Source organism: Chelonoidis abingdonii, chromosome 8, assembly GCF_003597395.2.
Source record: "Chelonoidis abingdonii isolate Lonesome George chromosome 8, CheloAbing_2.0, whole genome shotgun sequence".
NCBI classification, from domain to species: Eukaryota; Metazoa; Chordata; order Testudines; family Testudinidae; genus Chelonoidis; species Chelonoidis abingdonii.
The window spans coordinates 27,301,313-27,316,038 of record NC_133776.1 but is presented as its reverse complement, the minus strand read 5'-3'; the positions used below and the strand labels follow the sequence as shown (position 1 = coordinate 27,316,038).

Sequence of the window (14,726 nt, the reverse complement as noted above, 5' to 3'; positions counted from 1 at the left end):
CATTCCAGAGGACATGCGTACATACTGATGACGGGTTCTGCTCAATAACGATACAAAGCAGTGCGGACTGACGCATGTTCATTTTCATCATCTGAGTCAGATGCCACCAGCAGAAGGTTCATTTTCTTTTTTGGTGGTTTGGGTTCTGCAGTTTCTGCATCAGAGTGTTGCTCTTTTAAGACTTCTAAAAGCATGCTCCACACTTCGTCCCTCTCAGATTTTGGACGGCACTTCAGATTCTTAAACCTTGGGTTAAGTGGTGTAGCTACATTTAGAAATCTCACATTAGTACCTTCTCTGCATTTTGTCAAATCTGCTGTGGAAGTGTTCTTAAAACGAACATGCGCTGGGTCATCATCTGAGACTGCTATAACATGAAATATATGCAGAATGCTGGTAAAACAGATTAGGAGACATACAATTCTCCCCCAAGGAGTACAGCCACAAATTTAATTGATGCATTATTTTTTTTAACGAGCATCATCAGGAAGGAAGCATGTTCTCTGGAATAGTAGCTGAAGTGTGGAAGGAGCATATGAATGTTTAGAACATCTGACATGCAAATACCTTGTAACGCTGACTACAAAAGTGTTATGCAAATACCTGTTCTCACTTTCAGGTGACATTGTAAATAAGAAGCAGGCAGCAGTACCTTCCGTCAATGTAAATCAACTTGTTTGTCTTAGCGACTGGCAGAATAAGAAGTAGGACTGAGTGGACTTGTACGCTCTAAAGTTTTATATTGTTTTGTTTTTGAGTGCAGTTACAGAACCAAAAAATATCTGCATTTGTAAGTTACACTTTCATGATAAAGAGATTGCACTTCAGTATGTATATGGGGTGAACTAAAAAATACTGTTTTGTTTATCGTTTTTACAGTGCATATATTTGTAATAAAAATAATATAAAGTGAGCACTATGCGCTTTGTATTCTATGTTGTAATTGAAATCAATTTTGAAAATGTAGAAAAATATTTAATAAATTTCAATTGTGATTAATAGCATTTATAACAATAGAATATCAATTAGTTTTTCTCAGTTAATTGCGTGAATTAACTGAGATTAATTGACAACCCTAGTTCTTATCTGGCTTTCAGGACTTGCACTTCCACTTCTGCATTCCTGTTTTAAATACCTTGCTTTCCCCTCCTACTTCTCTTTCCCTCTAGCTTTCTCTTTTGTTTTTTTTCTGCCAGCAATGACTAAGCTTCCTGTTATTCGACTCTGTCAATTTTTCCCCCAATATTCTTTTCATGTTGAGCAATATTTATTTGCCAGCAGCTTCCTTTGGAGTTTTCCTACCCTGTCTCTGTTGTATTTCTGCTCTTTTGCCAGTTCCTTTTTATTATTAGCAGACATTATGTCCATGCCTGTGTTAGTCAATTGAGCTCATGTCTCAGAGTGAAGAAGAAAAATAATAATCTGAAATTATTTTTCTTATAAATTCACTGTCTCTCAGAAAAGACTGTCAAAGGGTATTTTAGGAAAACTCAACTTTCAGTCTCCTGAAGATATTACACTTTGCATTTTAATATAACAGATCTTTCATCGTCACTATGTTTTATATACTCTGTCTTCAGGGGGTTTACTCAGATGTGTAAAGTTACTTGTGTGGAGTAGTTTGCTGGACCTCGTCCCCAGAATGCAACTATGGAGTTTTGACTGTGCTTCTGAACTTGCTGTTTTCAGCATTAACCGTCTTCAGGACTTTACAGAAGTCTGTGTGTTGCTGGACTTTTTTTTTTCTTCTCCTCACTGCAGTACTGACTTTGTGTGGAAATTAACACCTTTTAGCCTTTTAAATGATCATAAAACCCTGGCATTTAGTAAAATCCTCATCACAACTATAATAAAAATTAGAGGTAGCTTTCTGAAACATAGAGCTGATCACAGGAGATTTAAACTAGGAACTTAATCACCATAAGCACTTCTTTGCTAAAAATAAGAATGAAAGTCTCCTCTGCACACAAAAGATCTCAAGCCTTAAAGCTCAGAGACTTCACTCAAGCTTTCTCCACACTGGAAAATGTGCTAAGGATAAAATTCTTTCTTGGTGTAATCCAGCCGTAGTTGAAATCAATGACAAAATGCCACATTGTTAAAAGGGAGGACAAGGACAAGCTACAAAAAACAAAGCAATAATCAAGATACTGTTGATGAACTGTAGTAGTCAGAAAAAAAAATACAGAGAAACATCTGTATCTAGAATTGAAACAGATAATTTGAACTGTGTGTCACTCTGTGTGGCATTAATGAACCTGTGTGAAACTCAGTATGTCTTCATGTGGTTGTGTATCCCATAAATTTTACTTTAAGTTTGGGGTTTCAACCAGCCCCAAAACATTTGAATTTCCAGCTGGTTTGCATCAAAATCAGATGCAATATAATAATTGTTGAGGTGCGGTTTTGCTGTAGAACCAAAAATAGGCCCACAGTTCAAACCCGATTTTGTAATAAAACTCAAAATTGAATCAATTTTAATTTATTTGGGAACATTTTGTTTAGATGTGAAAAGAAGACTAGTGTGCATAAAATATCTTCCAAAATATTTGCACACTCATCTAAAATATGTTTTTGAGAACACTATATGCAGAGAAAATTTGAACATAGCACAAATGTATGCATATAGTGGAAAGGAGCCAGATTATCAGCACCACTGCAGCATCCTAAAGCCAACTCATTCCAGCAGCTCCAAAACGAGCTTAACTAACCCCTCTTTTGGGGAATCTTCGGGATGGTGTCGACCTACCATAGAGGCTCCTATATACCACTCCTCTCCCAATGGAAAGGTTGTGATCAGGAGAAAGGACCTGTGGTTGGAGCATCTCTATGCAGCCATGGGCAGTCAATATAAGTTAGAGCAGCCCCGGCTTAGTGCAGATCAGCTCAAGAATCCTGGTGCCAAAAATGTGTTGTAAAGCCACCTTTGCCCCTCTTCTGCTTCTGTTCTTGTGAGCACTGTTCATCCCTAGATTTAGCAGATTTGCTGATAGTCCCTGGAGAGCTGGCTGGTCACATGGTGCTGGTTGCCCTCGTTTCCAGCTGCTCCTATTGATGACCAGGCTGCTCACTGCAACAAAGAATTGTGGAGGGCTCTAAACAAGGAGCAGGATCCAGCCTAGCCATCTCTGATAGAGGAAATTGCTACATAAGAAGAGACTAGGAAACAGGAGATGCCTTGGAACTAGTGGGAGTACAGCTGCCAGGCAGGAGTGGGATAAGACTGTCCAGGTATGGAAGGAATGAGGTAGCTGGGCAGGATGAGTACATGGAGAAAAGTAACAGATAGCTGAACAACGTGTCAAGGAAAAAAGGGGTTCCAAGTGGAAGGAACATATGTGGAGAGGGACTTAAGCAGAAGAAGACCAGTTGATAGTGAAACATGTGCAAGAGAACAGGTGGAGACCTGAAGAGGTGTGAGAGAGCAGGATGAAATGCTGAGCAATGCATTAATGACAGATGCATGTTCAACATGCTTTGAACATTTTTTTATTCCATGTAATCCATTGATATGTTGCCACAGGGATGTTATGGGAGGGGAGATAGTCAGCAAGACAATCTCTTTAAGATGTGGTCCGTTCTGTGAAAAAAATTGAGAAGCCCTGATTAGTAACACAGGGTAAAAGTACAAATGCCTGGTGAAAAGTACATAGCAGGTGGTCAAAGCAAAGTACAACCAGGAACTGATAATGTTTTTATGTACAAAAGAAAAAACTTGGTGTTTCTGCCTGTCAGAAAGACTTGGGCATATTTTGATTTAGCTCTAAGATCACTAGCACAAATCTGGCCTAGATTGGTAGTGACTGAAAGTTGATAGCTGGCTTCCATGTGCAATGAACTGGTAGCTCCATCCAGTTCTGTCAGCTAACAAAATCATTAACAGCCTTAATTGGCCTCAGCTGGCACCTTCGTTGGCAATCTCAGCAAAGACGCTGAAGACTGAACTGGGCATGGAGACTAGTGGTGGAGCTCGCTGATGCTGTCCCGTCACCAGAGGGGATTACTCTCCAGAGCTTAGTCGAGCCAAGATTTGACAAAATAGCTAAGCACATGCATATCTTTACGCCTGTGAGTTCCATTGACTTCAAAAGTCTGCACTCACACTTAAAATTAGGCATGTGCTTAGATACCTTACTCATTTAGAGTCTCCATGCACACAAACGCCTATTGATACCAGGGGAAGTTTCATACGCGAAGATGGAAGAGACTCCCTAATCAAATTTACAGTTAATTGCTTTGGAAAAGCAAATGTGCCTGCCATTCCGAATGTATGTTTTCACTAAAATCAGCAACAGCAAATAACCTAAATAAAACAGAACTGTCTGGGGTATAAATATAACACATGGGAGAAGAATAAACAAGTTATTTTTGTCTATTAGGGATGACCATGCATAAATGACTCGTGGCTCTGCTTTGCTGTGCTACTTATGACTTATGCAGTCATCCCCAGCATGTAAAAATAACTTTTTTATGCTCCCCATTTTGTGCAATCTGTATTACAAGATGATTATTTTCTATTACAAATGTTATTTTGCTTGTTTTTGTCTTACTAACTAAATTAACATGGTTAACATGATCAGACGTTTAAACTGTGCTGTCACTGCATAGCGTGGGGGACCTGTGCCACATAACAGAACAGACTCCATTGGCTCTGCAAAGAATTCTTCAAGTTAGCTAAGAAGTTCCATAGACTTAATGCAGAGAATCACATTTGAGCACTGTTGAACCATTGGAATCCAGTACTATCTTCCAATTGATTGTACTGTCTGCTCTCTAAAAGGAAATGCTCTAAATTATTATTTTCAGCAACGTGCTTAGGCATGTAGTTAATAATATGGACAATGAAAGTTAGAACAGAACTGCAACTTCATGAATAAGCAGGATAACATAAATGTTGAAAGTGTGCCTCCTTGGAGTTAATGCAGTCTAGGGTTTCGGTTACACAGCTGACGTTCATTCACCCACCCCCAGCAATAAATTCTAAATGTATCAATAGGTATTTGATGCATAATTAACTATATCATGCCATTTCAGTGCAGCTAATGGGTGTGGTTGGTACTCAGCACTTCTGAAAATCAGCCCACTTATTTAGGAGCCTAACTGCAAATCTTAACCTGAATTCATTGACTATGAAAGGCTATAGTAATATTTAAAAATTCAGTTTACCAGTTAAACAAAAGGAAAATCCCATATTGAGAAGTCTTGTAGAATTTAATAGCAAATTAGATCTTTCTTAGAATTTTAAATTAACCTACAGAATTTAATAGATTATTTGTCATAGCTAATTTCAGCAGCATGATCTTCAGTTTCTATTGGCTTCCTTTCTTTTTTAATTCCGTAAGACTTGTTCATAAAAGAAGTGAGTGTTTTGAACATGTTACAGCTTCTTACATGGAGATCACATTTTAGATTTAATTTTTATCAGTGTTTTGCTTACACAGACATACCTTTCTTAATACACATTTTCTACATAGCTGCATAAGAGCATTTGCCTTCACATTATTCGTTGCTACGCAGGCTAAAATATATGCAGGTATACAGTTCAATTTTGGCTAGAGTTTGACTGGCTGCAGATTTCAGATATGGTCAGAGGGAAACCCTTCCTTTTGACTATAAAAGGTAATAGCATGAGTCCTTGTAATTTGTTATTTGTAAACTTATAAATAGCTGTTCTCTGTAGGTATAGTAACCAAGAATGCTTTGGCTAGCATTATGCGAGGAGTTGCCTCCCCAGAGTCTGCTCTGGCTTCTGCTGTTGCTGCTTCCATTTTTGCTGGCCAAGGAAAAGCTGCTGACTTGGCATCTTTTGCAACTGATAGTATTGCAAATATTCAAGACATGAGTAATGGGTGACTTCTGGATCTTTACCAGAGCAAGAGGAAGCCGTCTTCTATCTACTGAAGGTAAGGAACAGAGATAGCTAATGGATGTTGGTGAGTGGCTAGGGCTTATTGAATAATAGTCTGGGGAAAACATCCAGACTCTGTGGAACAGCTTTTAGGGTCAGATGGAAGGAAGAAAGTCAAAACAACATCCCTCAGGCTTAGAATTCGAGCTTCCTTTAGAGTGTCCTAACTGATGTTACACAATCCCATCTGGGACAATTTTAGTTGCATTTAGGCACACTGGGTGAAATCCTTGTCCCTGAAGTTTTTGACTGACATCAACAGGAGTGTTACCATTACTTCAGTAAGGCCAGGATTTCACACACTGTCTTTATTCCTCACATAATTTACAGTAAGTTGTCCAGTCTGTATTTCTGTTTTTTTTATTCAAACAAGTTACGTTCTAATACCCTGAGACTAGATTATCCTAACCTTACCCACTATAAGTAGAACTGTACTTTTTTAACTAGTACCATTGAAATCAGTGGGCCTATTTGAAAAGTGCTGACCTCTTTATGGTGAGTGAAGGTTGCAGACTCTGTCCCATAGGCATGCTCTCCCATCCTCACCCTTTTCTGTAGCAATTTCTTTCTTTCTTTCTCTCTCCTCCATCCAGCACCTTCCCTTCCCACTCACTTTTCTTGTGTTTTGCTGTCTTGCACATTCTTTCAATCCTTCACTCATCCATGTCCATCACTCCTTTCTTCCCTCTTTGGTCTCCTCTATCCCCATCAGTCCTTCCATCCTTTTTGTCTTGTTTTTTTTGCCCCACCTTCACCATTTTCTCTGTAATTTCCCCAGCTTAGTGATTAGTTCTTCATAGCCACAAAGCTAATAGGCTCAGGAGGCTTCAACAATTAGGTCCTTGTTGCATTTCTTATCAGCTCACCCCAAGCTCCCTGCATTTCCTTGTGTGCTCTGTTTCCAGGTGTCTTAGCACAGTCCACCACCTATCTTCTCTTAACTATCACTAGCTTTCTCTGCCTTCTCTCCAGTTTCTCTCTCTCCTTCTCTTGCCTAGACAAAATCATACCCACCAGCCTCTCCTCCTAGCCAAATATCTAGGTTGCTTCATCTTTCCTTTCCTTGTGTTGGGAGTGGATGTCTGGGGGAAGGAGAGCAGTTAAATAGAGTCTTACCCAGGCTGCTCATAGTGCCCCCTGAACGGAAGAAACAGGAGGAGGCATTGCATGCCTGTGCCTTTTGCTTCACAGCTATTTCACAACCATGGTTTGTGCCTTAGACCTGGGAACAAGCCGGAAGTGTTGATGAGTGTGTGTGGCTCACCAAGTGATGCTGTTTGTACCATGAAAGCCACTTTTTTATGGTTTATAATTGTGATGATGCCTAGAGGCCCCATTGTGCTGAACGCTATACACACACTTATCAGAAAGACAATCCTTGCCCCAAACAAAAGCTTACAAAATCTAAATAATTTTAGGTAGGGGTATGTGTGTGTGTGTATATGTGTGTGTGTAAGTAAAATGAAGAACAAAAAAGAATTGTTTGCCCCACAAAAAATTGGTTGATGGTGAAATCGTTTCATTTATTTTATCTGAAAAGTTTCCTTGAGAATTCTTACACATGATATATTTAGATAACTTGTTCTTTAGTTTTTTTCTAAAATGCATTTTTTCAACATGTTAAGTAAAATCCAATCTTATCCATGATTTACAGTAAGGAGTAAATCTGTCTTTGTCTTTGAGCCTTACACCACTGAGTGGAACATAAAGGTCCAATAGTGTGCATGCACACACTCACATAATAGAGGCTAAAGGCATGTTATTGTTTCATGTGCAGTAGGAAGGACACAAAAGAAGAACAAGGTTTGGGCACAGACAGCTTTCTTCTCTTGTACATTAAAGGAGGAATACACGTCCAGTTTTCTGGCAGCATAGTCTTTTTTCTTTTTATTATTGCCATTGGATTTTGTGTTCAAAAACACAGAATTAAGCTTTTTTTTATTATTTAAATTTGGAAAAATTAAAAGAAGTCAAGGGGATTTATTATAAAGCTACATAGCCAGCAGCATTTTTTTTTCAGTATAAAATGAAGGGGAAAGACTTCAGAGACACATTACAAGCTTATCTGCTGATGTTGCAGCAATGAAATATGACTTTAAAAAACAAAACCTGACTAATTTACGGACAACTATGGGCTTTAATTGCAAGGGTAATTCTATCTCATACGTTCAGACTACAAATTCCTATGACTTCAGTGTATCGACTTGCGTGAGAAAGGCTTGAAGGGTTGGATTCACAATGGACTTTGAACGTAGAGGGACCTTAGTTAGTTATTCAGTTATAGTGCCGTGTGTGTGTGTGTGTGTGTGTGTGTGTGTACAAAATTGCAAGTGCGCAATTAGATGACTTATTTTAACAGCCTATTGGACTGTTCCTCAAGTGTTTTGTCTATCGCAAACTTGGCACTTTTAACTACAGCAGCTCTACTAAATAGACATTTACAGGTGTAAATAGATCCATATGAAATAAAAAGAACATCAGCTGCTCTCAGGTTTTCTGAAGTGCAGCAACCTACAAAACAGTGAATTCTTGGCACACCATGCAAATGCTGCAGGGATACTACATTGTGGATAAAAGTTGTTAAATAAATTGCTTATCTTTGCAACTGAAATGGAAAGTGAAGTTATTACTGACACCACTAGGATCCCACTTACCGTTCTGCATTTGCAAAATAAAACAACTTGTCTAAGAGTTAATTCTTTTTATGGTACTTTTTATATATTCCATTGTTCAGTTTGATGTATGATTCTGCGTGGAAGAGTTTAGATATCACAAAGCTGCTTACGTGAAGTTTTCCAGTGGTAGAGCTAGTGTGATGTTATGTACATTTCAGTTTACATCATTCCTTTTCACCTGGATTTTCTTTGTTCTTTCCTTAAGGACTCTCTTGAATTAATTTAATTAGCGTGTTCATTGTTCAGACAGCTGTGGTAGAAATCACTGTAGGCTAAAATGTTCTGTTGGATCTGTGGGGCTCCTTTTGAAGTCAGTGGGAGATGCACACCAATACTGGAGTAAAATGTGGCCAATTAACATTCAGCGTTGCTGTTAAATACCTCTTTATTGGTCTGGCATCTTTGGAAATAAGTTCTTATGCTATCTAAACTAGATATTTATGTTTTGGGCAAAAACAAGATTGCTCCGATCCATCCAAATTGTAGGAGACCAATAGGAGAATTAACAGGGTTTTACAGCAATTCAAATTAATACAGGAACTTTAAACCAGTTTTTATTTATAGATCCATAAAATAACCCAGTTCAGTGTCTCTAGTGAATCTTCACTATCTAACATAACATATACTTCTTAACACTCCAAGTCAAAAAGCCAATATTTTCAGTGCATCTCCTGGTTTCTTTAACCAAAGCACGGCAGACCAGTGTGATCAATGTCTGCTTTGTCCCTGATACATTTTAAACAAGTGACTAACATATAAAATACTGAATAAAGTTGCAGTTTGCTCCTAATACAACAACAGTAAGGACCAAAATATAAACCAGTGGGAAATCCAGTATTATCCAGTATGTTTTGCAACATGATGTATTCCTTAACATACAGGCATGGGCCAGGATTCAAATATTTATACCAACTAGCTGAACTGTTCATTATGGTAAGTAGAAGTATATACATTAGATTGATATCGTCTCATGTAAAGTCTGATGCATGCTAAACTGATTCTGCTAAACAATCTGTGAGTGCTGCATTGTTAAAAGCTATGCTGCATAATTCTTAGGACCTAATAATATATACAGATCTATAGGAGAGCACTTCAACCTCCCTGGCCACACTGTAGCAGACCTTAAGGTGGCCATCCTGCAGCAAAAAAGACTTCAGGACCAGACTTCAAAGAGAAACTGCTGAGCTTCAATTCATCTGCAAATTTGACACCATCAGCTCAGGGTTGAACAAAGACTGTGAATGGCTTGCCAACTACAGAACCAGTTTCTCCTCCCTTGGTTTTCACACCTCAACTGCTAGAACAGGGCCTCATCCTCCCAGACTAAACTAACCTCGTTATCTCTAGCTTGCTTGCTAGCATATATGTACTTGCCCCTGGAAATTTCCACTACATTTATCTGACGAAGTGGGTATTCACCCACGAAAGCTCATGATCCAAAACGTCTGTTAGTCTATAAGGTGCCACAGGATTCTCTGCTGCTTTTACAGATTCAGACTAACACGGCTACCCCTCTGATAATATACAGATCTACAATGACTTAGAAATCTGAAATAGATCTCTCTGGCTCACTCTTTAAGATGCTAATTACTGTGAGGTATCTGGTCATTTCTGGATGAAATCCTAAACCCATGGATGTCAAAGGGAGTTTTGCTGACTTCAGTACAGTCAGGTTTTCACCACCAGTGCTTAGAGATTTGTATTCCTTTATTTCAAAAACAGCAAAAATACTCAGCAGAATATTTTCCGTCATTTATTACAACATCTAGAAGACTCAGACTTTTTGTTTTCCTTCTGATAATTTTATTTTGTGTTTCTTTCATTCAATACAAAGTATGCTGCTCAAGATGAGATATTTCTTGTGAATCAACCAAAATGTGAAATTCAATTGGCTACATATAAGATCTGCCTTCTAAAGAGAATGTGGGGACCGAGTATGTATTGTAGTACCATAACAATATACATACGCAAAATCAATGCTTAACATGAAATAGTACCCACATGTCTTGGTTGATTTGGCTGTCTCATCATAAGGCACAAATCAACTCCCCATTCAGAATTCTAGCTTGTGAAACATCTGCCAGTTTTCATCCTATGTGTTTTTAATCACTAATGGATGATATAAGGCTGGCTATATTACTGAGACACTTTCCTCTCTGGGTCATCTGTAGCTGTCTGCAGCTGAAGTTTGTACTCACAATGTATGAAATTTGTATACTTCCTCGATTCCTTTCCACTTGCAAAGTGTTTCTTCTTCTTCTGTCTTTATTTAAACAAACATTTAACTTTTTTATATATGTTAATAGTCCCATGTAATTGTCAGAGACAGAGCTCATGACAGTTTTCTTTGGCTAAGATCCTCCGAGTTGCTGGGATGGGAGCTGGGCAAATCCATTGGGGGAGCTAAGGATAAGAGTAATTCATTTCCCCAGGCTGTGGAGCATCATCTGAGGTGCTGGGTGGAGCCTCCTCCTTTAGCTGGAGTAGGCTCCATTGCATACCCACACCCTGAATGGGGAACTGGAGGGTTTGCACAACAGCTGCTGCCATGCAGGAAGCTCATATATAGCTGAGCCAGGCCGAGTGTGCATGTTACTTATGTGTATCCCCATCAAGCTCTGACCGCCTCCCCTTTGCTCAGCAGAACAGCATTGGCCGTACTCCCTGGGGAGCAGAGGTGAGAGCTGGATTTTGGCTTTAGTTAAATAGTCAAAGCTTCATAATTAAAAGAAAAAAGTGTCATATATAAAAATAAAAGCTGTTGGCACACTGCACTATAAGGCAGATTCCTGATCTGTCTGTCACTTTGATTGGTACTTGATACTGATCATCAGCAGGGCCGGCGCTTGCATTTAGGTGGCTTAGGCAATCGCCTAGGGCGCCAGCATTATTGGGGGCGGCATTTTGCCGGAGGGGGCGGCAGGCGGCTCCGGTGGAGCTGCTGCAGTGGTGCCTGCAGAGGGTCCGCTGGTCCGCGGCTCCAGTGGAGCTGCCGCAGTCATGCCTGCGGACAGTCGGCTGCTCGCGCGGCTGCGGTGGACCTCCTCAAACCCCTAGCGCCGATCCTGATCATCAGAATGTTAATTATTAACCAAGTGAAGCCATTCATTACTGGAAATCTGAAACATCTGTCTGGCATCTATAGTTCATCTGCCCAGATTCTCTCTTTACTTCTCCCCCAGAGTACGTGATATCTCTGAACTGTTATTTATCTTTGATAACTTATTTCATGGTGCGTAGCCCTTTTCTGCCAATAAGGCACAAAGGATCAGATCCTTCTACTTTCAGACAATCCCAGTTACTGTAGTGGAGCTGCACAGATGTAAATTAGATCAGAATTTGGTTTTGATCTTAGGGCTCAAATGTCCCATGACGTCACAGCCCCATGCTGGGGACAGTAACAAAGTGAATTGCTGCAGTGTTAGCTCAAAGAAGCCTCAGGCCATGGCTACACTGGCACTTTACAGCGCTGCAACTTTTGCGCTCAGGGGTGTGAAAAAAACACCCCCTGAGCGCTGCAAGATACAGCGCTGTAAAGCCTCAGTGTAAACAGTGCCGCAGCACTGGGAGCGCGGCTCCCAGCGCGGCAAGCTACACCCGTAGAGGATGTGGAGTACGTGCAGCGCCCAGCGCTGGTGCTGCGACCACACTCGCACTTCAAAGCGCTGCTGTGGCAGCGCTTTGAAGTTGCAAATATAGCCATACCCTTAAGTTCTCGGGAGGCAAAGTCACCTCATCAACCTTCAGAATTTATGTACTTTTCTTAGAACCCTGTCTGCCCCCTGCCCTTCCCCACTCCAATAGCACAGCTAGCCAGAAGCAGTCCATCTGCTTAAAGGAATTCTGGGACTGCAGTGGTGCCCAGCCCCTCTCTGCTGCATAAAGGGGGGAAATATTTCTTGTGCCCTCCCCAGTGATGTACCTGCTGCAAGAGCTGACTTCCTTGGGTTTTGCAAATCTGTCAGCTAAATCCAATGGAAAATCTTATATTGAGACATGATGTGTGGATTTGTAACACACACTGAGCAATTCAGATCCCAATATCAAAAAATGGATTATCGTGGTCTAAGAGTGTAATATCTGTGATAGATGACATTGTGAATTTATATTTTGCTTAGCTCTTTCAGATGAGCACCTGGGAAGCCAGAATAAAAATAATTGCTGGCACATTTTTAAAGTGTGAGGAGAAGTTGTATTATATGGCATGCCTCCTAATGAAATGAAAGGTGAAAGTGTGTAAGTGAACATGTTGCTCTATCTGGATTGGTTGTTGCTTGGATAGGATATAAGGATTCTCTACAGTTAATGGAGGTCTTCTTTTAGCTCAAGTGGTAGTGTTCTGGTTTCATTGGAGATGTAGGACTAGGGTTCTAGCCCTGCCTGTGCTGGTGTGTGCAGTATAATGCAGAGGTGTAGTAGCCTCTTTATAGTTAAGGGTGAAAGCAGGATTCCATTTTATATGGTCAGTTTTGGATTTCCTTTTCTATCTCCCATCTCCAACAAAAGAGAAGGAAAAGATTAAATCCTTATCCTTTCTGATTTTAAGAGCTGAGTCTCATTGACAGTGTATTCTGGGAATTTTGAATAAATTGAGCATGAACTCTTCAAGATTAAAAAACATAAAAGGGCGCCTTTTTAAAATGCTGGAAAAGTCACTAATATTTCGGTGCGTCCTTCTGTTTGTCCAACAAAATCACATTGCAGCGCAACACTGGAGACAGGTGGAGTTTGACATTGTCACATTCAGTAAGCGCTTTCAGGGATGTAAACAATGGAATGTTAAAGACGGTAACCCCTTTATCTTGGTGAGGACTCACTTGCACAAGTAGTCCAGTTGACTTCAGTGGGACTGCTCCGCTAAGTGCTCAGCCTGAGAACAGTCTTGCCCTGAAGAGATTGCCATTGTTTGAAAACTAGCCATGATTCTCCATCATTAAAGCTGATGGGAAAAAAATAAAAGGCCAAAGAATAATATTCTATGACAGCTATTACCATTGACAAATGCCTACACCAGCCAAAGCAAAGGTACTGGATTGCTGTATTGTTTGTACTGGGTAGCATAGGGACTGCCTGATTGCTCAGCAAGGTGGCATCCACAGGGAAGCTGAGCACAATCTAATCCAAATAATAAAAAGGCAATTTGAAGCTGGTTTGTGTTGAGCCTCTCCATTTCCCCTTCAAAAAAAATATAAAAACTATTTTAACACTAAGCAGTGAAAACACAGGTAGCTGTTTCCCTCTGAAAGCATTTTCTTTTGAACAGTGCAAAGTTAATTTACTTATTGAAGCTTCTTCAAGGAGGTGGTGACACAGTCACACATTTTGCAGTTTAATGCCCTGCAAAAAGTGCTGCAGAAAAGCTCTTGCCCCATCGATTCCAACGAGTTTTAAGCGACTACTTTGATTTATTTATCTCTTTCTTTGTCTACTGTTTCCACTAAAGGACAGTAGAAAGTGAGTTGAAAGCTATGTAAGCACGGAACCCAAATATAACACCAACATAACTAAAAGGGATCAGATTTATCAATGATGCATGTGCTCTGCTTTCAGGTAAAGTATTCTGTAGTATAGTTACAGTAGGCTAAATTAATCTCTGAAACCCTGTACGGTTACACCAGCAATTAATTTGACCTATGCATCCTACCTAGACCTTTATTAGATGGCTAAGTATCTTGGGGGAAAAAACCCTCTATCAGTCAAATCATTTTTATGAGCAAACTGAATTGCCTTAATTTAACCACAGTATAGAGCCATGCAAATCCGCGGATATCTGCTTGAGATCCATGAACCATTTTTGTGGCTCAGATGTGGACATGGTGCTAAGTATAAGCAGAATGTCAAAAAAGGGTTAAGATTTTAGCATTGCTAAGCCCAGAACACAAGCTGTATGTTAAAGTACAAAAATGTTTTATAGTGTGTTCCGAATAATTATTTAGTTGTCATGTGTGTGCCGGTACAAGTAATACCTATTTGGCTATTCTGATGGACCTAGAAGCACTATTTTTCTACTATAATGCCAGAGACCTGGTCTATGTTTCAGTCCCCTGAGATTTCTCCCCCTTTTCCTTCATATTGGCTGTTTTCAATTTACTTCCCAAATACAGTATGTGTGCTGTAATTAGGTAGCATGTTTTGGATGTTAT

The 14,726-nt window shown here is 39.8% G+C and overlaps 1 protein-coding gene across 40 annotated transcripts in view; it reads left to right on the top strand.

The window, feature by feature from the left end:
* The window catches only part of MBNL1 (muscleblind like splicing regulator 1), a 194,156-nt gene that overhangs the window by 83,516 nt on the left and 95,914 nt on the right, over positions 1 to 14,726 (top strand). For 5 of the 40 annotated variants that reach the window (XM_075068467.1, XM_032787393.2, XM_075068469.1 and 2 more), the window contains exon 2: positions 5,872 to 5,903. The exons of 30 other annotated variants lie outside the window; for them this stretch is intronic. The gene's annotated coding sequence lies outside the window, so the exon portion shown is untranslated. Of the gene's footprint in view, positions 1 to 5,680; positions 5,904 to 14,726 lie in introns of those variants that run through there. 5 more of the 40 variants (XM_075068461.1, XM_075068470.1, XM_075068459.1 and 2 more) reach the window with 3 other exon arrangements.